Consider the following 26,666-nt stretch of genomic DNA (forward strand, 5'->3'; position numbering starts at 1 on the left):
GATGTTATGAGCTAGACCCCACTGCAAGTGACACGGCTGTGAGCCAGGAGAAGCCACTACACCATGTCCTGCACTGGGACTGGGCAGAGCATCCTGTGGGCTCTGGCTGAGTCCCCATCACCCTCCTCCAATTTCTCCCCATGGACCACCACTCAGATCCCACCCCAGCCTCAATAATTGCTGTGAATGAAAGAACATTAGGGGACTGGGGGTGTTGCATGATGCAAGAGCAGGGGAAAAACACCCAGGGTTCACTCTCAATCCTGAGCCCTCATGGTCCCCTTGAGTTGGTCTGGATCATCACCAGCCATGAATCACAACCATTGTGCCCCTCTTGCCTAGGTGGGCATCCAGCCCAACAAAGACATGCCACAAATAACAGACAGGACCATTGTAGTACATTTTTTATTATTGAATTTTTACACGGCCTCTGCCCAGGTTTGGGATAGCTGATGTTAGTGTTGGGTTTTGCTCCTGGTTTTTCTTGTTTGGTCTCCAGAATTGGAAGGAAGGGGAATATTTAAAACACAGATTTTAAACCTGACCTCCTTCATACCTTCTCTACAAAACAAATGTTACTAATTTTGTATTGGATTTCACTTAGGAAGACATTGAATTTATTCATTTGTAATCTTGAAATCTTCAGTGAAAAACATACAGAAGAAATTCTCAACTTCAGTAAATTCACTTTAGTTCAAGTGTGCATCCAGCCCTTGTCCATTTGCTTAGTTACACAATCCAATAGTTTCCCTTAGAGAGCTGCATTTCTGACCATTCAACCCAGAGGCTGAACTGATTTTAAAAGCTATAAGCCTTTGACTCTACTTTGCCAATTTTGTACCACGCTTCCAATAAGGCAAAATGAAGCTACAGCCTCCAAATAATCCACAGAACAAATTTTAAAAATATGCTTGTACCATAATAAAATAAAGGAAAAATAACACATTTATGCTGTAATAAAAATATTCACAAATGCAGTGGAGTAGAGTTTCAACCGGCTGCAGTTCAAATATTCTACAAAACTCTGTGTCAGCTAAAGTTACTGTTTGAATGCAGAGAGTCTAACATTAAGGAATGTTTTAAAATGCAGAAAGATTATGCTGGCCACTGCCCTCTGAAGCTGGGGAATTTGTTCCCTGCCAAACCTGCTGCAGGATGAGAATCAAGACATTCAGACCCTGCCGGGGAAGAATGATTGCTTCATTGTGTGAAGGTCTTTCTGTTACATGCAGCACAATAGCAGGGTTCTTCATTGGAGAAGCACACAGTGGATTATAAAAACTCTTAACTCTGTGGTCATCAGGAATTTTAGCAGTATCAAAGTTAGAGGACCAAAGAAAGTGGTGACTAACAGAGAAAAGAAAGGGAGGGCTTAACCTTTGTCCTGAGGGTGATAAAATAGCATCACATGGCTGAAAATCAGTCTAACTTCAGCCATGTGATGGAGTTGACACAGTCACTTTTGTGAAAGTTTCAGGATGGCATCAGTAGTCAAAAGGTCATATTTGAAAGGACTTTCTAATTATACCATCACAATACTGGCTGGAAGACTATGTAAGGTTTCATTCTGTAGCTACAAGTCTGAGTATATCTTTATCTCTGCATTAAAGGATAAGATGATATTCAAGAGAGCGACAGGCAGACCACAGGAACACACAATTGACACAGTTATTTCTGGCTAAGGGTAACAGCAAGCCTTACATCTCATCTCCACTTGTCTCAACTTTTTTTTTACCATACCAGTTACAGTGATATATATCAAGAATTACAAGTGGACTTAACAGGCAGGAGATAATTGCCAAAGGGGCCACTGAAGACTTGGGCTGAATTGTCTGCTTTACTGTTGCTATTGTTGAAAGACTGCAAAAATATGTTTGTGTATCAGTTCTCTTTTGAGAGAAGACACTTTGAGAATCTAGTGATTCTCCTTCACTGGTGGACTCTCTTGACGTAACTTCATCCTCTTGTAGGCAATATGGCTTTTTCCCCATTCTCCCAACTATGTGTCTCCCACTACATAACCCTCTGAACTGCTTTGGCTCAGATATTTCAACCCGTGTGTCCCTCTGTTCATAGAATTATAGAATCATAGAATGGCCTTGGTTGAAAAGGACCTCAAAGATCATCTAGTTTCAATTCCCCTGCCATGGGCAGGGTCACCAACCACTAGGACCAGGCTGCTCAGAGTCACATCACAGCCTCACTGTGACCAGAACTCAATTCCTAAATATTCCTTTCGAAGTTTTCCTGCTCTTCCACCTGCACTGGCCACACCAAGAGGTTTTCGTCCACTACATTTTCACTACTTTAGAGACACTGACTCTCTGGAAGTAGGAGATAAAGCTGGCATTCACCTTTTTCAAATAACCAGTGAGTTTCATTTTAAACTGACCTCTCACATTTATCAGTTATTCAGACAGATTTTGAAGTTTTCTCCATAGTTTTGTGATCATATTCCTCCGCACTGAGTGATGTAACATCAGTTCAAGATCTCAGAGCATTAACTACCATAAACATCCATAAACCAATACAACATAAATTTCTCACACACGTCTTAGACAATCTCCCTGAAGGCCTTAAATGGGAACAGGCAGATATCCCAAGATGAACAATCATATGCACAGACTTTGCAAAAAAGCAGTTTGCCAGCCTATGAAGAGTACTGAACTTCAGCTGAACTTCATCCTCTGTCACTGCTCTGTCCAGGTGATGTCCATCAAGATGCCCAGGTTCTAGAATCTGCATCCCTGCCCGAGGCTCTCAGTGCCTGCCACTAATACAACACATACATACAACACATCACGGAACACATCACTGTGCTCAAAAGACAGAGGGAGTTACAAACCACAGCAGTGATTCAAAGCTAATAAACACATTGTTGAATCCAACATTTACTGAAAGATTTCCTGTGTTGGGGAAAATCAACGATCATTTTAACACCTTCTTCTTTTTCTTTTTTTTAAAGTAAAAATTGCATTCTCTTGGGCATCGAAAACCTCTGTTTACAGCCAGGTTCTACATTTCTGAAACCTAAGACATATTGTGGGAACTTTTAATATTAACTATATTTAGTGGGTTCTTTATTGTCCATACAGGCAATGCTATAAAAAATATTTCTTTCATAAGCTATATATATATGCGTGTGTGAGAGATGTTGAAGAAATCCGTATGGTCAGCAAAAAAGCTTTGGGTCTTATTTTTAAATGAATAGAAAATCTCCCAAGATCTTACACTAAATGGAAAATGAAGCAGGAATGGACAAAGCATTTGCGAGTAGAAGCAGCCAAAGCGGTTTGCAATCTGAGTATCAGCAGAATCGGTCAGACACGTTATAACAAAGTTATTGTTAGTTTTTGCCCACACACCAAGAAAATGTTTCAAAGGCCTGCATCTCTTCAGACTTCCAACTCAGGAAATAGTGGGGTTTTTTTTCATACAAAAGAGCAAGCTGATATATTTACATTTAAAACGAGGGGAACAAAAGCACAGGAACAAAAGCACCGTTTCTGCATGAACACGTGTTCCCCTCTGTGACAGTGTGCACACGGCACCGGAGGATTGGGAAATGTAAGAGTGTAGAAAGTGGAGATGACAGCTGCCCAGCAACACTGCATGCAAAGAAGGGAAGGGGCTGCCTCCAGCCACCTCCTGGAAGACCAAACCCATAGCCAGTGTTGGGCTTTTTAGGGATGACAGAACTGGCCCCTTGCTCAACCTCAAAAAAGAATGCAAATGATGAGTCTTTTTTTTTTTCTGAACATGAAATATAGGTGCTATATCTTTAAAAGAAGAGAGTGGCAAGCCATATCTTTATTAAACTTACTTTGTGTAAGCCCTCATGTTGTCTTATCGTACTGCGGGGTCTGTTACACAACCACTGCTCACAAAAGGGATCACGAGGTCGCCCAAATCTTGCGATCTGCCTGTGGTGAAATTTCAACCAGCACACAATGCACCTCATTTTGGTGCGATCGCTCTGACCCGGTTTCTTGCAGAGATTTCGGCACAGTTCAGTTCTGATAGGACAGAAAAATATTCCTGATGCTGCACTGTCACAATGACCTACCTATCCCTACCATGGGTTGCTCTCCCCATCTGAGCAGCCAGCTGCACAGCCCAGCTCTGATGGGTTGTACTGCTTAGAAGGAGAAGCTGGTGCGTTGCCTGTGGCTTTGATGCCATTCTGTATTGCATTTTTGTTCTGATTGCTTAGAGAAGGTTGAGGGCTATCAAAGACACAGCTCTTCCTATGGGCCTTAAGGTCCTTGACTCAGCAGCTCAGCCTAGCTGCCCTCTCTCTTCTGCTAGGGACAAACACCAGTGCTACTCAGGCTGTGTTTGTTCTTCTCCTTGGTATCATGCCATTTCTTGCCTGCTTGCACATAGCATGCATTCAAAGGGCAGCCTGCTGCCATGGGCATCCAAACTGCTGAGCCCTGCAGTTGCCTTTGTCCTGGGAGAAAACCCTGTCCTGCAGCTAGCAGGAATGGAAGGCCCAAGTTAAATCTTTCATAACAAGATTTAATCCAATTTATAGCTGGACTTAATGTGAAACTGAAGATGTGTTACGGCTCAGAAGGAGTATCAGCAGCATCTCAGAGAGAGAAGGCTCTGAGCACAGAGGTACGTCTCCTGAGGGCGAGGTGTTTGATTCAGATGCACAAGCAGAGCTGGGTTTGTTATCCAAACTTCTCAAACCTGCAATGCCGGGCTGGAAATCTCATGAAAACATGATTTATTGGAAGCTTTCTAATACTTCCTGCTTCTGCCTGGGCTGGAAGTACCACAAGAGCTGCATTTCTGTGGTATTTTGGTATTTCCAGTTGTGGTCCCAGCTGGAACTGAGAAGGGAAGAGGCACACACACTTGGAAATGATCATTTCTTGGTCCTCTGCATTTTTTTCGAATCATGGGAAAGATTTCTGCTGGGTCCACTCAGAGGCAACGTATTCTGGGGAAGTATTCTCCTCCTAAATGCTACAGAAAGTCATGACTTTTTAGTTATATAAAATTTGCACTTCAGGTTGGAATTTTATAAAAATGTCTCTCTGGCTTACTGTTTTATATTAACTCTACATAGTTCTGTAACATAAAGAATTTCACAATGTCAGTCATGCATAATAATAATATAACAATCTAAAATAATAACGTAATAAATCCACTCACTAGTCATCGTGGGCCAAACTCTGGCAACCTTTTGTGAAAATGTGCTGCAAACACATGTACAAAAAGTCTCTTAGCTCAGTCCTGGGGATGGCTTCAAGCCAAGAAGTTATCTAACGGCAAATCAACAGACAAGTGTCACCAAAAATGTCGAATAGCTAAACAGCTCTGCTGTGAGCATAAGTTATTCCATTTTAGACGTGGAAAGGTTTAATTGGGTTCTATGCAATTAACAAACCTTAATTATGAGTAATTTGTTAGTCATGCTCACTTTTGGCTAAGCCCTTGCTTTTTTCCCTCTCTCAGCTTTCCCTCCCAAAACACCTGCAAGCAGATTTGCAGGGGGAGCGAGGCAGGGGGGTTCTGGCCTGAATTCTGATAAAGTGTCTCGTTGGTACAGATTTAATCGTTTTTATGAAAACAGCTGCTCTCCTTAGAGAATGTGCCCATGAGCAAAGACGTTTTCACTTCTAACAAGGGCCTGAGGAGCTGCACTGGCAAAAATCACCTGCTGGAAAGAGTGAATCAGCTGTCCCCAATGCAGCACTGTGCTGCTCCTCGTCTCGTTAACCTACTCTCCCTGGCAGCTGCACTGGGCCAGTCTCAACCATCTCTGGTGAAGGAACAACCCCATTTGGGTGTAACAAGAGCCAGAAGCAGCAGCCAAGGGGTGTGGATGCCTTTGAATCACCTGATGGAGTCTGCCACCATGCTGTGCTAACACCCCGCTTCCGCTGGGAGTAACTTGTGCTCTCTTTCCAGCTCTCCTGTTACATGGTGCGTATCTTCAACCATCATTTAGCTCCTCAAATTTTAACCGTATCAACTTTCTGAATGCAGGCCAGTCTCACATTACTGCTCAACTGAGGCCTGTGGAATCAACAAAGAGGGTGAATTTTACCCATCTGTTTCAATCTTTATATGAGGATAATTGGAATGAAGCAAAGCAATTTTGACTATGAAGAAAGAAGCCTGAGACTGAAACCTAGAGGTTACTAGAGAAAAGGTCTTAAATATGCTGATTACACCACTGGTGGGACAAAGAAACAGCAGTTCCTCCCATGGCAAGCTCAGATTATTCATTCTCTGCAGCCAACTGTCCTTGAGGCTACACGCACTCATGTTCCACTTCACTGCAATTTTGCAAAGCTCTGTGCTTTCAGGAGAGGGGAATTTTACTCTGTCTACCCCACTCAGTGGAGCGTGGCTCAGAGACTCCCAAGCAAATGGGAAAAACGTTAATCCAGAGGTGGAAGCAGCATAGCATGACAAAAGGTCATGCTATTAGCATCCTCTTTAGCACTGGTGTGGAGGCAGGCTAACATGGCAGTACCGTTTCCAGTGCCACACCAAGGAGCCTGCATGTACTGGTGCTGATGGGCACTGACCTGGTTATTCCCACCCCACTCTGCTCTGTTCAGCATGGCCATGTGGCCAGCATTCCATTACAGTCTGTGGCCTCCCACCCTGCCAAAAAGAGATACGCAAGGTCTAATGGTGTAGAAACATAACCATGGGAACATCATAAGGATATCTAAAATGTAGGTGAGAAAAGAGAAGTCTGTCGTTGGGTTTCTCTGAGCCTGTCTGCAATACAGAACTATATAAATTCTTTCACTGAGGCTCTGGAGCATGTACAGAGAAGGGTGATGAAGCTGTGTAGGAGCACAGCTCTTATGGTGAGCATCTGAGAGATCTGGGATTGTTCAGTCTGGAGAAGAGGAGGCTCAGGGGAGACCTTATTGCTCTGCAGCTGCCTGAAAGGAGGTCACAGAGAGGAGGGAGTCAGCCTCTTCTCCCAGGTAACAGCAATATGATGAGAGGGAATGGCCTTAAATTGTACTACAGGAGGTTCAGGTTGGATATTAGGAAAAATTTAATCTCAGAAAGAGTGGCAATGCATTGGAATTGATTGCCTAGGAAGATAGTGGAGTCACCATCCCTAAATGTGTTCAAGAAAAGGGTAGATGTGGCATTGAGGGACATGGCTTAGTAGGCATGGTGGAGATGGATCAGTGGTTGGACCAGGTGAACTTAATCCTCTTTCCTAACATTAATGATGTTAACTCTCCTACCTCCATGCTCCTTCTGGTGGTAGCATCCTTTTTCAAGTCCTGTAGGTAGCTAGGACACCACGGAGAACAGTAGACTGTATCACAGATCAGCACTATACTCTTTGCAAACGCTCCAATCTGAGGAGAACACTGTGCCCCTGAGGACATGACAGAAAGGGGCAGGCTGCCTAAAAAGCCAAAACCTCAATAGCTTTTATACAAAAGTCAACTTAACCTTTAATGGCAAAACATCTGATGATTTTGTGCCGGTTGCTTCTAATCTGTGGCAAAAATTTACAGTTACCACAGCCCCTCAGAAATATTTAAAGCTCTCATGAACATAACCAGAGAGTAATTAAGCTTTGGAAAAGAAATCTCTGTGGCAACAGAGGTTATGTGCTATATGTTCAATCGCAAGGGTGGAAGTTAAAACCTAACAAGAAGAGTTGCAGATTTAACATAAAATAACAGCCAGGGAATATAAATAAAATGTAATACAGCAAATGGGGAATAATTATTTTGTGGATTTATGACACCTGCTTCCCCATTCCATTCAGCAGCGGTAAGGGAAAAGAAAAGGTACGCGCAGAGGTGAAAAGTTCTTATTTTTTGTTATTATTATTTTTCAATTAATTTCAAGGCATGTAGTTTGGTACTGTGACAGGAAAAAAAAAAAAATGTGAAGCCATAAATAATATTTCCACTCATGGGAGTTTCCCTAAGCTGCAAATTTTTTCTGTTGTCAGAAGTGGGAAAACTCAGAAAAGGCGCAAGCTTGAGATTTGAACTTCAAGTGACATTTTCAAGATCTTGCTTTTATTAAAGCCTTTTAAAATGCCGGTAGTAGTCTTGCAAAAACATACATATGAATAAAAGAATAACACTGTTTTCACATTTATTCTCTGTCTCAAGTAGATTTAGGTGCATAAGCTTCCATACCAATTACTATGCATGTGCTAAAGGAACATGTGGCTTCTGCCTCCGTCTCTTCTACTGTCTCCCCAACTATTCTCCAAGTGCAGTGCCTCATATCGTAATAAGCCCAACATTATGACCACCCCAAGGCACAGACAGAGTATCAGCTTCCAGCAGCACACCCAGCACAGCCCAGTGAATGTGGGGCAAGCTCCAGGCACAGCCATAAACCCCTCAAAACCTCCCCTGCTTCCTAAGGAATGTGGCGAGGTCACGGCTTCAGTGGCCTCAGATACTGCAGTGACGGGCACCCTGGAAAGGCTTATCAATAAACAGAGCCCTGACTTTTGGTGCTTAATTAAACCCGAGGAGCAAAATCCTCCTGCCATGAACAAACAGGGGCGAGGGATAAGCACTTCATTTGTGAATGCATGAAAAATACCGTAAGGGTAAATGGGTTTGTGGACCCAAGACAGGGCTGGTGAGTTCTCCCATGTTTTTGAGAGCCTGTGCTGTCTCTTTATGCACCATGAAGTCCCTGCGGAAGCAACAAGATTTCAGAATAGCTGCTGGGGGTGGCAAGCAGCAGGACAGTGAGGGCTCCAGTCTGTGTTTGCTGCCCAAATGCTTGCCCCTGAACTCCCAGCTGAGGCAGGAAACTTTGCGAATGACTTTAACCTTTGCTTCTCACAAAATGCTCTTTACTTTGATCCTTGAACCATGATCAATAGAAGGTGCAGAATGGCAGGGAAGAATTTTTCTGCTCAGGGGGAAACAATGTAGTTCAAAACGCTCAAATAGCCTTAAAAATCTCCCACTAAAATGTGTCTGGAGATTGCAGACCAGTTATTTCCTTCTTCGTGTTAGTCTCAAATAATATCATGAAGCCAGTTCCCTGTCTTCGTTCTATAAGAGAAGAACAAGGCTGTTATATGACAGGGATTTTTCCTGTAGCACCAGCAGCATTTCCCTGGCTTGCAGCAGGCTGGATTTGGTTCCCTGTCCTACACTTATAATAAAGTGGATGCAGGTGCCATAAGCTGCAGTACTTATCAGAAGTTCCTGTACACAAGGGAAGGACATTCAGCAAACAGCAACATTAACTAAACGATGCTTCCAAGACTAGTTGGTCTACCACAGGAAAAACTGTACTTTCTGCACCAGAAATAGCAGCATTTCACAGTCAGCTGGGGAGGTAGTTTCCAAGAATAAGAGCCACAGGCATGTATACAAATTGACTGGTAATAAACATTCTGACTTTGGTTACAGTCACTGGGCCAAATTCGGTCTGACAGTACATCTGAACCATCTTCAGAGCATTTCACTGTGACAGGATGCTGTGAGCCTGAAAATTATGGGCTAGAACCACAGGTGGTTTAAACAGATGCAGCTCATTCTATTCTGATGCCAGAAGTATGCTACAGTCATGGCTTATTTTCCTCCATGAAAACACTGGGTTGACCATGCTGCTGCCTGATAGAGGCTTAGCCAGGGTGCAGAGCACTAGGAGGTCACTCATTTGAGCAGCCCAGCTACTGACAAGAGCTCTCATATTCACTGTAAATCAAAGAGAGATGAAAAGAAATACTGTGTCTTCAGATGGAGCCTTGTGATGGAGAGCAGAGTCCCTCTGAAGAAGGTCTGTGAAGGTAAGTTTGCTTGTTGTCCAAGTGAATACACTTGCTCTCTTTTTCTGTAATCCAGCAATGAGCAGCCCACACAAATATGAAAAATATGAGCTCCAACACACCTGCAGAATTTGTGTGTGTAAGTGCCAGATCCACCAGCAGGACTCATGCCACAACAGTCCTTACAGCTCTGGCTATCAGAATGGCTGAACAGCAAAGGGAGGAGGTGATCAACAATGGGGCAACAAAGCTGTGAGGGCTCTGAGCACAAATCTTATTGTGGGGGGAGTGGCTGAGGGAGCTGGGATTGTTCAGTATGGAGGAGACTCAGGGAGACCTTATTGCGCTCCACAATTGCCTGAAAGGAGGTTGTTTTGAGGTGGGGTGGCCTCTTCTCCAAGATAATAACAATAGAATGAGAGGGAATGATCTTAAGCTGCACCAGGGGAGGCTCAGGTTGGATATTAGGGAAAATCTCTTCTCAGAAAGAGTGGTGAGGTATTGGAAAAGGCAGCCTGGGGTGGTGGTGGAGTCATTGTTCCTGGAGGTGTTCGAGAATCTTGAAGATGTGGCACTGAGGGATGTGGTTAATGGGCATGGTTGGACTTGATGGTCTTAGTGTTTTTTTCTAACCTCAATGATTCTATGATCAACATAACCAAGAGTTAGTGCTGCTTAGGGCAGCAACACATTGCATCTGCTCTGTGCCTCTCACTGCAGTACTGGTGGCAGCACAAACACTGAGGGAAAGGCAGCATTCAAAGAAGCTGAAGAGCTATCCTCACAGCCTGCTATTCACTGCTCTGCTTCTGCAAGTGATAAAAGCAAATCAAGACCTAGTAGATGACTACCTCATTGAAATTCCTAGCTTTATCAGCCCATGTCTTTCAAGAGATAAGAAATGCAGCAGCGTTTTATGTCATCGTGCATCTGTTGAAGTGTAAGCTGACATTTTTCCTTTCTGTTTGCCCAGCCTGTAAGCAGGGACAGTACCCACAGCTCACCTGAGCTGCAGTGTGGGTGTTCCACCACCCAGGTGTCCAAACCTCACACCATTTTGAATGACTGCAGGGCATAACCTGGTGCTGGCAAAGCGGGCACTTCAGAGATTTTATATCAGTGTATTCCATGTGCCTGCTTCTTGGTACAATCAGGGCATGATGCAAATGACGGAAGAATTACTGCCAATATTTTTATGGAAGGTCCAAGAATTCATGACGCCTAGAAAAGCTTAAGGAATATCCCACTGAGTGTATTCCACAATGCAGCTTTCTAGTCACAGTCTGAAGGTGGAACGAAGCATTATCATCTTCCCTGTATTGCAATCGGACCTACAATTTAAATTACATCATATGTAATAATTACAAAACTTCATCTCATGAGATTAGTGTGAAAATAATGTTTTGTTTTTGGGTAAGTAGATACTAGTCATATCAGCATTTTATTTTTCAGCTCAGATTAAAAGGTGTCTCTCTTAAATCTGATCTAGTATCAATAGGTGTCCTGATTCAAGGGAAGGCTGCACCAGATGACTGCCAGTGGTTCCTTTCAGAGAACTTTTGTGCAATTCAGTGATTCAGGTGTTGCACTGAACCACTCAGAAGTCAAGAGCAGGTAGTCCTTGTGTGGCTTCACGTAGTATGCATTGGGATGAATTCTTTTGTGTTGTTGTTTAGTAATGCTTACAAACATGCAAAATATTTTGTTCAAGTTTTAAGTCTGTGCAAACACACGATCATTTTTTCAAATACAGTGGGACAGTTTTTCAGGTCTATCTGAAGACTATCTTTGCTATCACAGATAATAAGTGACTGATATCAAATGTATTATGGACATCAAAATTCTATTGACTCACAAGAATATCCAGCAGAGCAGAGTGATCCTGTTCCTCTCAAATGAAAATGTACACAGAGAGTTCTTTCATTTTTATTTTTTCCCGAAACAAAGATATTGCTGTAGCTTGGGAGAAAGCAACTGAAACCTGTGTACTTGCACACTTGTGCAAAGGATGTGGGGTGAACAGATTCCTAAGCCAAACCAAGCAGGTGTTCTCAGAGAAGAGTGTTCTTGTAACTGGTTTTATTAGACAGCTTTAAACTGTATGTGGTTTTATGCTGTTGTGTTTACAGTCCTCACGCGGTACGTGGCTTAAGAAGTAACACCTACTCTGTTGCTTCTACTTAGTTATTTCTAATTGTTTTTACCTTCTTTATATCTTCTCTAAAAATAAGCACAGATTCTCCTTTTCATGTCCAAATGACTGTAGCAAAATAATAATAATAATAATAAATAAAAATAAAAATAAAAATAGACAGGTACAGCTGAACTTAGAGACTGCTCTGTTAGCCAACTTTCCTAGTACAAGTCAACATGCCAGAAAGTTTGAAGGTGGAGCTAAATAGAAAAGGTTTGGTTTGGCTGGCATGACTAGAAAGCATGCCAAGTCATTGAGGTGACTGTATACATATAGAAAAATAAATACATAAAATGATAGATAGGGTCGCTTTGACCACTGGAAAGTCATGCCAAAATATTGTCACTGTCTTGGCTCTGCCATTTTACTGGGTTTTGTAGCCCAGCCAAAACCTGGCACTCCATTAGCAGCTGCATTCTCTTACTCTTCTCTGCCCAGGCGAAAGGAGTAGTATTTATGGACTATTGTAGCCACACTACAGGAGCGTATGGTGCACATAACTAAAAAGGATGAATCAAGCTTTTGTGCTTGGGGCAAAGTTGGCTAATGAAAGGAAGTCACAAAAGGAATCAGTGACCACATGCATCAAAAATAGTAGGAATTTTGACATTTTTAGATATAATCAGTTAATTGTAGCTTTGGCAATTAAAATAGTTCCTCGTTCTATACAAGGAATCATCTTTAAAAACCATTTCATGGCTGAAAATAGTTATGATAATCAAAAGTTCAGTGAAACTACTAATTTCCTACTGGAAACATTAAGCCAAAGCAAGAGAAATGCCAGGCTTCAGCCATCTGCCTTACTTTCCAAGAAGGATGCTAATTTACTACTCCTATGCCTAGAAGAACCCGGTGGATTTTTTTATGCCTAGCAGTACCTGCTACATGTTTCTGTAGATTGTGTTTACTGGGGTGGGCAATGGGAGGGGTGGTTTTGCTTTTGCTAAACCATATTGTGTGGGTTTGGATTTAAAATCCCAAAACAGCAGAAGTTTGCATCCAAGTCCCATTGAGCTGAATCATAAAAGTCAGGAGGAAGAGGAGAAACCTCTGGTCTCATATAAAAATAACCAAAATTACAGTTGGTTTTGTTTTGAGCAAAGCAAAACCTGATTCATTTGGAACAGACTTTAATTTTATATTAACATCCCAAAATAGTTGGTTAGTAAAACTGCTTTAAAGTTTTACCCACAGCTAGAAAGAAAATGAGCAAAAACTCCTGGTAAGGATCCAGACCTGTTCCAGGTGCCAAATCTGCTGGGATTTTGTTTCTGTGAGCCACATGCATGCCCACCAGCCACCCTGCTTGACCTACCCTGGCCCTACACACCACACAGCCCTGGCTGTGCCTATCCCACACACACCATGGCCATACAAAGGGGACGACACAGGGCAATGCTGCCCAGCACTGGGCAGGGGGGCAGCACTGTGGGGGCCTTTAAGGGATTTTGTTGTAATCTACACATTCATCACTTCTGCATCATCTCTTTAGTTAATTCGTGTTTCTTGGATGTTTTTGTAAATCATAGTGACTTGTATAGCTGATTAAACGCTTCCTGGTAAACTCAGAATCCCATCAGATGCACAGGGCTACACACTGCTACATCACCAGCCTGGAAATATCCATTTTTCTCTACCAATGCCAAGCAACGAGAACCTGACTGCGAGGATCCGAAAATTAGGTGGCATGAGTCTTACCCCAGTACTTAAGAAACCATTACATAGAGTGAATATCACTGTCAGCCCATTCTCACAACGCACACAGATATGGACAGCTCAACCCTCCTTGCCAAGAGCTGTTTAAAAATCAACAGAGGGAGCTGCAGCACTCCCTGCACAACATCCATCCCAGGCAAGATGCTGTGGCTGCTCATTGCCCTAGGCATCAGGCCTCCTCAAACCCGCTTCTGTAAACTACTTCAGGTGCACAGAAGGGTCAGCAGAATAAAAGGCTTTAAGAGAGTGTCTAGAAGGCAGCAGCATGGGAAAGGAATAGCTGCAGTCCTCCTGGGTCCTCAAAGAACAGAGCTTGGAACACGAGGACTGAAATTTACTAGATTAGAAGGCAATGTGGAGACACCACTCTCACTTCAGGAGACATATATCCTCAAGGCTCACCTAAAGAGAAACTCAGACCTGCAGAAATGGACTCTTAGTTCTGCTAAACTCTGGTAGAGGAGCCTACTCTCCAAGAGCTACTTCAGTGCAGAAAACAAACCTTTGTAATTCCTAACAAAGCCTTTCAGAGAAAAAATTATCTTAAAGAAAATTTTACTCTTTTTGTTGCCTAAGAGCTCTGCAGTTTTGAGAAGAAAATCTAGACTCCTGAAGTGCAAAATGAAATTTGCCCCTGTGCAGCAGGGTGACACAGGAGGCTCAGCAGCATGAAGTTGTTCCATTTCCATGGTGCAAGGGCTAGGACAGGTTGGTTTCTCACATGCTCTGCTGAAGACCTGGATAAGAGAAAAAGTCTGTCCTGTTTGCCTCCCTGTCCACTACAAAGTTTCGTTTGTCAAATAATTACACAGCAGAAGCATTCTCCTGAGTAGTGGTTGCTCTGAGTTAGAGCCTCCTTTGCCAACATGATGTACAAATTATATGGGGTGATACTACAGCTTCCTCTCTATGGGAGAACAAGGTCTGAGAGCCTTAACAGTGTGTCCTACATTTTTAACTCTTGACCTCTATTGCTTGTTTGTTTTTTATTCCAAATTGAAAGTACTTGACAGCTATTCCGATCTCAGGCTACTGATAATATGCCTGCAGCTGAAATGTCACCCATTTACGGGATGGAGGGGGGTGTAGATATCAAAAACAAAACAATCACTTCTCTCTTTGACTTGATCTCTGGGGCATCCAACCCAGATTTAGCATTATCTGAAGTACTCAGTGAGTGCTTCCACAGATGTGCAGCTCCTTTTGAAGAACTGTCTCAAGCATCATTTTAAGCCTTGGGTATAAAATAAACTTTAAATCTGTTACAGCTTGAACAAAAAGCAAAGCTGGCAGCCATTCCTTCCTTTAAAGACCTCTGTTTACTGTAGAGAGTTTTAGCCATGTTTTAATTTCAGAATTTTTAAATATGTATTTTCTGAGAAATAAACAGATGACTTAACTGTAAATTAAACCCAAGTCTCCTGGCTGCTAGCCCAGGTGTCTACCAAGAAGGCCAACTCGCTGGCAAGTTCATCTGCATCTCCCTGGCTGCCCTATAGTCAGGACCACCTCTGTTCACGTTCCCCTTACAATACATGTATTCACTGGTCAACAAACTGGAACTTATCCCATTGGACTTTCTATTCCCAAGGAGTCACATATGGATGCTGGCCAGCATAGTTATGTTCACACAGGTACGGTATAGGAAAAGCTGGATAAAAGGTAAAAGCTGTCACATGCATCCCCTGACTTGCTACAGGCATGGCCATGCGTGTCACTGTCTGGTCCTTCCTGGGGTACACTCATAAACCTGATGCTGCTAGATTCCAGTCACTGCATTGACAAATCAGTGATGCAGGTATCTCTGGTCACTCAGGCTGATACCTGAAGCTGATTTCTGTTCAGCTGATACTGAATGGGTATCACTATATGGAATACAAATCTGAGGTACGAAGCCAAGCACAGGCCTTTGGCTCTGCAGACAACGCAATTACAAATAAAATTGTGTTCAAAGCCAGGTTGGATGGCGCCTTGGGCAACCTGATCTAGTGCCCAATTAAGTGGTTGGAAGCCTTGCCTGCAGCAGTGGGGTTGGAACTAGATGGTCTTTGAGATCTCTTCCAACTCATCTCTGCATTACTTTAAGGAGGCCAGGTGAGACCATGATGACAGGTGTCCAGTAACCATGTCTCTACTAAACAAATGCTTATTCTGAAGGACAAAGATATTTTAGACTTTTGCTGTACAGTGTGTCTCACTAGCTAATGCTGCAGGGAGATGGCAGACATCGCACAGCATGCATTATACATGATAATTCCCTATTTCAAATATTTACCCTAAAGCACTCATATCAGCACTCATACTCTGTTTCAGAAAATGTTGACCATGACTTTCAATAAGCAGCCCAGTTGCCCATTATTATTTGGATGAGATCACTTGGATGTCACTGGATGATGTACTCTAAAAGATTTTCAGAGTAAGTGAAAAAGACTTCTGTAATGCAGCAACACAACAGGACCGAAAATGAACTTCTACAAATCCCACTTTCTATGAACAGAACTGTTTGGGCAAGTAACTCTGCATCTTGGAAAGAAATTTGACCCAGTCTTTACAAAAGCGAAATTCCTGAAAAATTAAACTTAAAAAAAAAAAAAAAAAGTTTCTTCCTTAGAAATAAATGATGGCATGCAAAATTTTTTCCCATTTGACCTTCAGCTTCAGCTGTGAAACTACAAAGAATATTACTTTGTGAAATGCCAAAGTTGTCTTATGTGGATGCTGCAGAAATGTTTGAATTGATGAAGATGATCCATGGATAGCCCAGGACTTACACTATTTAATCCTGGCTCATCAACAACTTACTGATGCTGTACGTGAAGTGGATGCGTTCAGTTTCATCAGGACAGCATGGAGAAAGACACCGTATTTACTCAAGAACTTTCAAGGGAAGGAACAGTGAGCTGTTTCTTGCAGGAAAAGAAACTCGTGCTTAGGCACCAGAAATTCATGAAGACATGGATTTCCGCTGCAAACAGATCACAGCCTTTTGACCACACTGTGAGCAAAGAATATGTCCACTGCATGCAGAGATGAATTGGCCGATGGTCAGTGGTGCCGTATTTGTTTATGTGTGACACAGAAGAGATGTGAAAGCTGGCTGCTTGTCTCCCCTACTCATGTTCTTTGCCACCTACGCTGATGGATGATGACAGTGCACTTATTGCACAAGCTCACAGACTGACTGCAGCTGCAGGAAAGCAATATAAAGAGCTTTGCTAAGCATGCCTGATTCAATAAAAACAATGTGGTTTTCTAACACCATGATGGCTTAATATTTTCAAGCCTTGAGCCAGCTCCACTATCACTTTGTAAATTCCAGAGTGAATTGTCCCTACAGGAAAAACATGTGATAGAAACTATTTATCAACCTCTTACTTATGAGAGTATATACATGGCTCATTATGATTTTGAGGGGTTATAGATACAAAACTGTTTATCCAATCTCTGCTGATATCCAGGGTTGGATTCCCAACTAAAAGCTCCTCTGAAAGCTTACGCTACTTGGCAGTTCCACAGCAAGGCAGTAGCTGTTCATGCATCTTCTCAATCACTGGAATGGACTCCCCAGGGCAGTGGTCATGGCCCCGAGCTGCTGGAGTTCAAGAAGCATTTGGACAACACTCTCAGTCATAGGGTTTGCATTTTGGGTGGTCCTCTGTGGAGCCAGGAGTTGGACTCAACATTCCTTGTGGGTCCCTTCCAACTTGGGATATTCTGTGATTCTGTGATTCAATCCGTTATTCTACCAGTGTATGTGTGGAGAAAAAAAAAAAAAACAACAAAAAAAAAACAACACTATTAACTGCACAACACTGTTAGATCAAGTACCACTTAATTTTCACTGTGCTATTGTTACCACTACTTTCACAGATGGAAGCATTTTGATACACATTTAGGTATAGATGTGTGCATGTTTAGTTGTATGTGTGTGTATATGCATATGATGTGTCGTGTTAATATTTTCTTCAGGAATATCAAAACAACAAAGAGTTCATATCAGGCATCATTAGAATTTGAATTTTTCAAGGGAGAAAAGCAGCACATACAAAGATTCTCCAAACGCTACCTTTAAGCCAATGGGAAAATGCAAACATGATGAAGAAACTGTGAAAAGAAATTTTCTCCCTTGGAAGAGAGTGTTTGAAGAGTTCTTGTTACAGGCACTCTACAAACACACTAAGTCACATACTCTGCAGCAACACATTTTATGAATTACTGCACGGAAAAACAGGTGCATTATGAAGTAAATGTTGCTGATACAGAGCCTTGAATCTGAACCAACATGACATTCAGACACCTTCTTATTCTACACCAGCCTCTTCAATCCTAAACACACACAATAATTTGAGCCAGCTCAGCATCCCACAAAATTCCAGCCTCACTTGCATGGATGGGAATCTAAACAAGTTCTGGAGTGAGATTGGGTTTCGTTTATTTTAACTTAAATCACAGTTTGTCTATTTGTTCCCAGGCTATAGGCAGCCTCAAAAGTGATGATCCAGCCTGTGAACACTGCAATAAACAAAATCCCTTGCTGCAGCAACCAGGTTTTCTTCAAGTAAAAGGTCCTAACAGACCGATAAGAAAGCCAATGTACACAGAAATCTGAAGCCCCAAACTCTTGATGCTGACAAGATGCAGTCAAAAAGAGGTTGAAATGGCTCCAACCTTTATATTTCTGACTGAGAGCACGAGGACGTCGTGGTAATACGGCCCTGCAGGTGAGTAGCCAAGGGGCTGCTGGGGCACAGTAGCCATGTTGTCACTAATCAGGTGAAAAAGAAATTCCTACCAGAAGAAAAACGTATTTTCATTTTAGCAATAGCAGTTTTCCAAGGGAGGTGGCCAAACAGACACTTCGCCTTCAGTGCAATCACCTAGACAAGGGTTGGGTGCTCAGTTGGTTGTGTACCAGGTGTCTCCTTCTTGGCAGCAGGACACAGCAGGTGTCTCAGCCCTGTGGGTTTCTGCAACCTACAGGGATGGGATAGGTGATAACTTCAGGCATGCAAGGTGTAGGTGGGAGAAACTAAAGCATTGGTTAATGCTGCGGGATGCAAGCACAGAATCACAGAATCATTAAGGTTGGGAAGATCTCTAAGATCATCTCATCCAGCCCTCCACCAATCAACCACCATGACCACTAACCACAGCCTGCAGAGACAGAGCACGTTCTGCTCTCAGCACTGCCACAGCGCAGTTTGAACTCTGCCTTCTGAGCTGCAGCTTTTATTCCTATTCACTTGCCTCACCCGTTTAGTCTATAGCAGGAATTGCTACTCCTAGTCCCATGCCCAGTGTTATACTACTGTTACCCAGGGCCTCTAATAGCAGAAAATAATAATAACAATCTAAATCTTATAAAGCAGTGTTTGAAAAGAGAAACTGATTTTCAGAACTGCTCTGGTCAGCTTTTCAGTTTCTCTGTGCTGTCACCAATTTTACATTTACCCTGGTTGGTAGGAGACAGAGATATGTGCATATAAAAAAGAGATTGTTGTGTAACTGTTCTTTTTAATAAAAAAAGTTTTAAAAATTTTAAAATCCATCAGAGAAAAAAAAAAGAAAGAAGAACTTAGTCATCAGAATATGAAAACTTGCTTTCTCTAGACATGCTGGTTGTCTTCCAAGCTGCATCTGACAGCCAGAGAAGTGCAGTCCATCATGGCTCTTTTTCCATTTCCAAACGTTTCCCTGCAGCCCTTCATCTCTGTGAAACATTCCCTCTCAGTGTATCCCACACTTCATTCCACTCGCAACTGACTTAAGTGATGGATCTGAAAGATCAGAGCTGTGTGAAACAGGTGTGGTAATTTGGAAAACTCACAGATGCTGAATCTGTCATACCAGATCCATCAGTCTCTGCAAAAAGTACTGAATGTCCTTGTACGTACATGTTCATACAGAAACCTATGCACATTCAGGAGAAAAATCAGTAAAAATAGTAGAGTTTTCCTTTTCATTCACATGTTCTTTCAACTATATCTTACTAATTTTAGAGGACTGAATAGCCCATAGCATAGAGAAAGCACCAGTGACAGCATTTTTCTCTTAAAACCAACATATTTTTCTTTGATTTATCCATCCTGCCTGTTCTAGTTTTGGCAACAGCTTGTACCATGTCAAGACCTCTCACTGGTAGAAGAATTGCTACACACCATCAAGACACAATCTGCATAGTGTAATACCTGGCTTTTGAGACTTTTCAAGGCGTTTCAAAAGAAATTTCTGAAAATACCAGTGGTACTCAAGTTATGGGATAAGCTGTTTCTGACAGGCTATCATCTTTTTAGCAGTTCATACATAGCCCTGTTCTTTCTGCTCTCTGTTGTCAATATCTATGTAAGTAACAAGATCAGATCTTCATTAGTTGAATAGAGAGCATTTTTTCACCAATTCCAGTTAAGATGCATCATTTCATACCAACTGAAGATGTTTTCTCTCCTTATTTTGCCCATAATTGCTGTAGTATAAAAGCATCCCCTTCTGACACAGCAGGATTTTTCATTTGTTTTGGACATGAGGAATTCAGTAAAGGACTTCATAGATCTTTCTACTGGTATCTGATTTATAACTTATCAAAGATCATTTTAAGTGTAGCATAAGTAGTCTGGGTATTCCTTCCCAAGAGCTTCCAAGCATTCTGCCTGGCAGGCACTGTAACTCCATTCATGTCCAAGACCTCCCCTCACTGATCTCCTCTTTTCTGCAGGATCACCAGTGATGATATGCGACAGCCATGGGTCATACTTGTTTCTCTTCCAATCTAAAATCAGTCATTCTTTCTTCTTCTTTCTTCTCTGTCTTGGCCTATTTCTAATCCGTAACGGAACTTTTCTTCTTGCCCTATGACTGCTGAATTTCTTCAATAGCCCCGTGTGATGAATTTTGTCCAAGACTTTTTGAAAGCTTTGGTGATCTTCTCCTGAGCAGGAGGTAAAATATAATTTTAGAGTCCAACACTTCTTGTTTCCCTACAAAATCTGCTGAGGTCAGAAGGGAGGGGGGACTGAGTAGCCATTGTGCATGTGCTGGCTGGCACAACCTCCTCCATCTGATGGTGTGTTCCATGGAAATTGTGTCTGCAGTCACTTTGGCTGAGGTTTGAAATCTATTTTTGGAAGGTCTAAAAACCTTCATGGAGTGACTTTTATTCTTGTAAAGGGTCTTGACTTAAATTTATTAAAGAAATAAAAACATGCTCCCTCTGCCTAACTTTAGTAGACCTTCACAGTGTATAAAAAAATTGGTTGGCTGGGGGGGACAGCCAGGTAGGTACAGATCTCTGGTTTAGTGGGACAGCTTCTCTGAGCCAGGAAAAGATCAAACAGCCTGTGGGAAGGTAAGTGGGAGAAGAGGAGCTGATGCTACCTGCAGTAAGAGAATTGCCAACTGATGATGACAGCTTGGGACAGTGAATGAAAGTCTTTCAGACATTCTGCAAGACTTTCCTCCAGTTGAGGGAAGAAGTCAGGAGAAGAAGGTTTGGAATAAAGGTAAGACAGAGAACAGACAGGAGTTAAGGTGTTCCCATGCATGCAAATGCTGGAGCTGTAAGCATAAGCACTACAATAAAGGCACATCTCAGAGACCTTTGGCATTGGAGTGGCTGCCTATACCCTACAGAATTGTTCTGCTGCCACTTTATAAATCAGCGTGAATTTGTTGTCCAGCATTTCAAATCTCCTCTACACCAGACTATGTGGACATATGAGCAGAGAGAATTTTGGAGAAAATCAAGCCTTATTAACTTTTTCCAGTAGTATACCCAAAAAGCAGGCATTAGAGATCATGCTGAATTTTGTTTTGATTCACTGGTGGGTGCACTTGCCACTGTTTGAGTTGAAAGAAAATTATTCTAAGGTTTCAAAAGTTGGAGGCTTTTTAAATCTAGGATTTCCAAAATGGACAAGTGACCTTGAAGCCTGCAATACTGTTGCATTTAAATAATCCTTAGGAAACACCTCCAAACCCATGGACATGTGCTCCAAACTGTTTTTTCCTTCTGATGAAAGAATTCTCCCTCAGTTGAAGGCATCTTCTGTAGAGATCCAAGGATTTTTACCTATTACCCTGATTTCTTGCTGCAGAGGCCTTTGGTTACAGATGGTGCCATATCATCATAGAACCATAGAATCACAGAATGGCTTGGGTTGGAAGGGACCTCATGGATCATCAAACTCCAACCACCCCCCACCACAGGCAGGGCCACCAACCTCCATATCTAATACTAGACCAGGCTGCCCAGGGCCCCATCCAACCTGGCCTTGAACATCTCCAGGTATTGGGCACCCACAACCTCTCTGGCTTTTTCTTTCTCTTTTTCAACAAGTCCCAATTTTGGAATGTAAGATACTGCCTTAGGGGTCTCAGGAAACTTTTGAGGAATTAAAATTAAACATCCTTTGATTATAGGTGAGAAGGCAAATAAAGTGTGATTGCTTGGGTGTTATCCAGGAGGTTTGTATCTGAGTGTAATGTACTAATGAGGCAATCAAAAAAATACTAATGCCACTGTTTTTCAAGTTCAGAGATGTGGGTGGAAGAGAAGACCTAAGGAAAAAATATATATATATATGTATATATATCAGTGGGACTGGGTGATTCAACTGTCATTTACTGCTTTAGATGTCCTCTCTATAGTTAACCTAAAACACATTGGTCATGATATCGTTTTTCACCTCTTCAAACAGGAGATTTCTATCTCCAGCACTGTCAATCTGGCACTTTTCATGAGTCATAAAATCTTTTTTTCTTTTTTTTTTAACTGTATAAGAAAAAGAAATAGTCATTCCAGGAACAACTAATCCAGTATCGTCTCGTAAAATGGATAGGCATCTCCTGTAATAAACATTAAATAAGAACTTGTTACCAAAACAGATGGCGTAAGTCATACTTGATCCAGAAAGATGTTTTCTCCTCTGTATCTTAATAGCCTTGTTCTGTTGTGGTATTTCCTGAATGCACCATTTAGCTTATTGCGAGAGCAAACGACTCAGTGTATCTGCAGAGCTCCAGCAGGCTCTCTTCTCTCAAGAGACAGAGAATCTGAGGGGTTTGGAAGGTTTGCCTCCATCATCAGGGCTGGAGTAAATGAAGTGAGCTCCAGATTTTGTACGAGAAGCTGTGGAGCCCAGACCAAAGTAGTGACATGTTGGATTCCACACTGAATGGTCCTCATCAAGCAGGGTACAGATCTCACATCTATCGATAGGACACAGCATGTACCCAAGACATATTGATACTGCCAAGGCCATTGGGTATTATGAGATTATAGCTATCCTAGTAACTGAAGCACCTCTAGTTTTAAATACCTAGCTCAGAGGATCCACTGAAACATCACTCCCTTTCTCTTCAGGGGGATCTCAAAATGGAGAAAAGATATGCAGATTTTCCTGCAAAAATACCTTCAGATGTGCTGACCTCATGCTTTGCAGTGATTTTGGGAACAACACCAGCTGAGCACTTTTGCAGATCAGTGCCATTTCCTTGGGGTCAGGCAGCAGCTGGCACATAAGTGGTCAGCACGTAGCAAAGCAAAGCGGAGCCGCAAGGGGTGAACAGAGAGGAAAAAGGGGAAAAAGGCTGGTAAAAGATGTGTGAATATTGCCTTGTATTTAGAGACAGTAAAGGCTTTGGAGTAAACAAGATGCTTAAAAGATAGCATTAGTGCAAGAATGAACTGGTGTACAATTAGCCATGAACACACTTATGAGGATAATTAAAATGCTTTAGCTATCAGATGGCACACACTTCTGAAGGGTGCAAACTGCTTCAAAATGGAACTGATTCAGATTCAGAAACTGATTGCCTGACATAACTGTGGGAACAGGGAAGCTGCTGCATTACCTCTAGGCTGCAGGCCCAGGAATGGCACTTTTTAAGTGCCAGGACACCTGATCTGCTGCAGGCAGAACAGACAAGTTCTCAGGAAAAGCACAAGAAGTGAGGAAAAACAGAAGCTTTCCACACAGTTTGCAAATGCTGAAGAGACTTTTGCTTTCTGCAACCTTAATGCAAATATATCATGGACTTCCACGTGGTACCCAGAATCCAGACCAGTCTACACTGAGCAAACTGAGTGCCGAGGGCAAATGGATGTCACCTGCACGAGACACCTGGAAGAGCAGTGCAAGAAGATACGACTTCTTCTGTACTTCCACATGCCTTGGCTGGATGCATTCAGCCACACAGGCCACAGGTACTCCCAAAATATCTTTCCTTCAGAGGACATAGACTGGCACTCCTGCTGGCATCTCAGCCATTCAGTTGGGTTTAGGTGAGTGATGCATTAGTCAAGTAAGTTAGTGAGCCACTTACATTACACTGTTAAAATCACCATTGTTACACTGTTTGATCAGCTCTTAAGCTAAAGACGTGCTGATTGCCATGCTCTATTGGAATGCAGATGCTATTCCCATATGTACAGCCATGACCAGCTTGGAGCCAGCCAGCTTCATTAAGCCACTCCTTCACAACATTTACCTGATGTTATGTATTTCCTCTGGGTCCAGCAGGTAGAACCCATCCTTTTCCCACAAGGCCAGTATTTTCTCCCAACTATTTTCATTTCTGTTTTATAAAGACCACATGGAAAAGATGAGATTAATGTAGCCTGATTCTTAACTGCATGTTCCAGATCACTGAAGTGCTCCACACACACACAGTGTAGGGTCATCGTGGTAAACACTAGGTCTTTGGGGTTGAACCCTTCACTCTCTCCAGGGTGATGCTACACTGCATCATTACATTACATTTGCAAAATGTGCCACCACTAAGGCAGTGTGTATTTGGCACTTCAATTTTTTTCTGGCTACAAGTTCTACTATGGTTTCTGACAACAAAGTGAAGTTTATCTTCTTAAATTAATTTACCTTTCAGCAGAGATTCCCGAGGAGACTTCCTACAGGTGGTTTATTTGCTGGTGGTTTTATTATATTTTTTTTCTGTAATAAAATTCTCAATAGCAGATGAGTGAGGGTCTCTTTCTCCCTTTATGCTTTTAGCCAGCAATATCATTCAGGTAGAATCTACATAGTTTGAACAGCCTGTAAGGAATCTGGATTTCAGCAGATTGGTATTTGCTTGCAGAACCCAAGCTTGTCGTCTGACCTGCTCTGCATTGTACCAATGAGGATTTGGCCCATTTTTTGTTCAGGAAGTCTTGAATTTTTCTCAGTAGGTCATCCTGTGTTAAAGGCAGGCTTACAGTTTCTTTTACTTTCATCTGTGACTGTGTTTTCTGGCAAATCCTTTTACAAAATGTCAGAATTTTTGCAGAGAAATACGCAGTATTTGGAAGAGATTTCAATGACCCTCCTTATGTTAAGTGGAGGCAGTATGGGCATAATTTCTTTTTTTCCAGAAAATTATGATTTGCTGGGATTTTGAAGCCATATCCCAGAAAATCTGCATTAAAACAGATTTTTTCATCATTTTCAATACCATTTTGGAAAGTTTTGAAATTATTGAAGTAAAAAGTCTCAGGAGTTTTAACAATCAGAATTCCAGTTCTTCAGTTCAGCAGGACTTTGTTTCAAAATATAACCAAATTCAATTTAAAATCTCAAAGTTACAAAGCCCTTATGCTGGGAGGAGAAAATGCTGCTACATCAGAAAGTCCGTTTTACAAAATTTTCACGATCTTCAGTTACATCATACAACAAAGAAAATCAGAACCTGTAGCAAAATTTATCACTTGTTGTGATTTGGGTAGTCAGTTAAAATGGTGCAAAGTGAGACTAAGTCTCTAGCATTATTTGTTTACTAGCATCAATCTTCAGCAGATCGCCATCATTTAAGAAGAAATATGTTTTAAGGAACAGCTTACAGAGCCGCTTTTCTGCCATCTGGAAAAAATAAAGGAAACTGATTCTAAGACATGTTTGTGACATTTGTAATGTAGATATGACGCTGTACGCAGAAAACGTGCAAGTAATGATTTTTCCTTGTGAATGCATGAGGCATTTTTTAGTGATTTATTGAACTGTTTTTCTGCAAAAGTAAGGAAAAAGTATTTATGAGGGTCTAAGTAGGAGAGTAAATCTCCCAAAGGTACTCTCTGCCCCTCAGTGCAGCCCAGCCTCAGTGTCCCATCAGAATGGTTTCTGAGCCTGCCATGGAGCTGGATGCCACTAATCCCCAACTCATGGTCCTGATGGGCACCAAGACAGTGCCACGCTGTCACTGTGCTCTGCACCAAGTAGGATGGGGCTGAGGCTGCAGGAAAGAATGCAAGGAAAACAAAGCCCTGTTTTCTGGAAGCCCAGGTATACAATGATTGAAAACCAAAAATAAGCACACTAAGAAGATATGTAGTGTCACGGTGACTGAGTGACTCTCTCTGAGGTGCAATCTGTACAAGTCTGGAAAGCATACATTTTTCCCTGAATAACCCCAAAATTATCACCTTTACCTTAATGCCCCATCTTCATCTCATTGTTCTGCAGGACAACACATGGCTGCAAGAGGGACCCGGTATGCATATGTGTGCTTTCCATAAGATGCAGCTCACTCTCCCTTCACCTCCACATGCAGCAAGCAAAGCCACAGGAACACTCAGCCTTGGACAGAAGTTGTAGTTTCTGTCCCTAATCAGCAGCAAATTTCATCAACAGTGTGCTCAAGGTGAGAGTCCAAGCCCCTGCTGTAAGCAAGGAGTGTGGGCTTCACCATACCTATACACTGCGGACATACTTCCAAGTGCTTACATACAGCATCATAAAATGAAAAGAAAACGTGCGCTCTGTGAGAGTAGACGGAGACAGACAATATCAAATAATCTGGCTGCAGTTATAAATACATAATAATATTTAAATTTACAGATCTGACCTCTTATATCTAAAGCCATTATTTACTTTATGCATAAAAGTGCTTTACATCATGCGCACGTAATAAAGAAATGGAAAATCTGAATTGCTCTACAAATACGGGACCTCATCACCTTCTAAGATTTAAGAAAGAAGAAGTAAACTTGGAAAATGCAAACTTGGGCAG

The sequence above is a fragment of the Lagopus muta genome, chromosome 3, assembly GCF_023343835.1.
Source record: "Lagopus muta isolate bLagMut1 chromosome 3, bLagMut1 primary, whole genome shotgun sequence".
NCBI classification, from domain to species: domain Eukaryota; kingdom Metazoa; phylum Chordata; class Aves; order Galliformes; family Phasianidae; genus Lagopus; species Lagopus muta.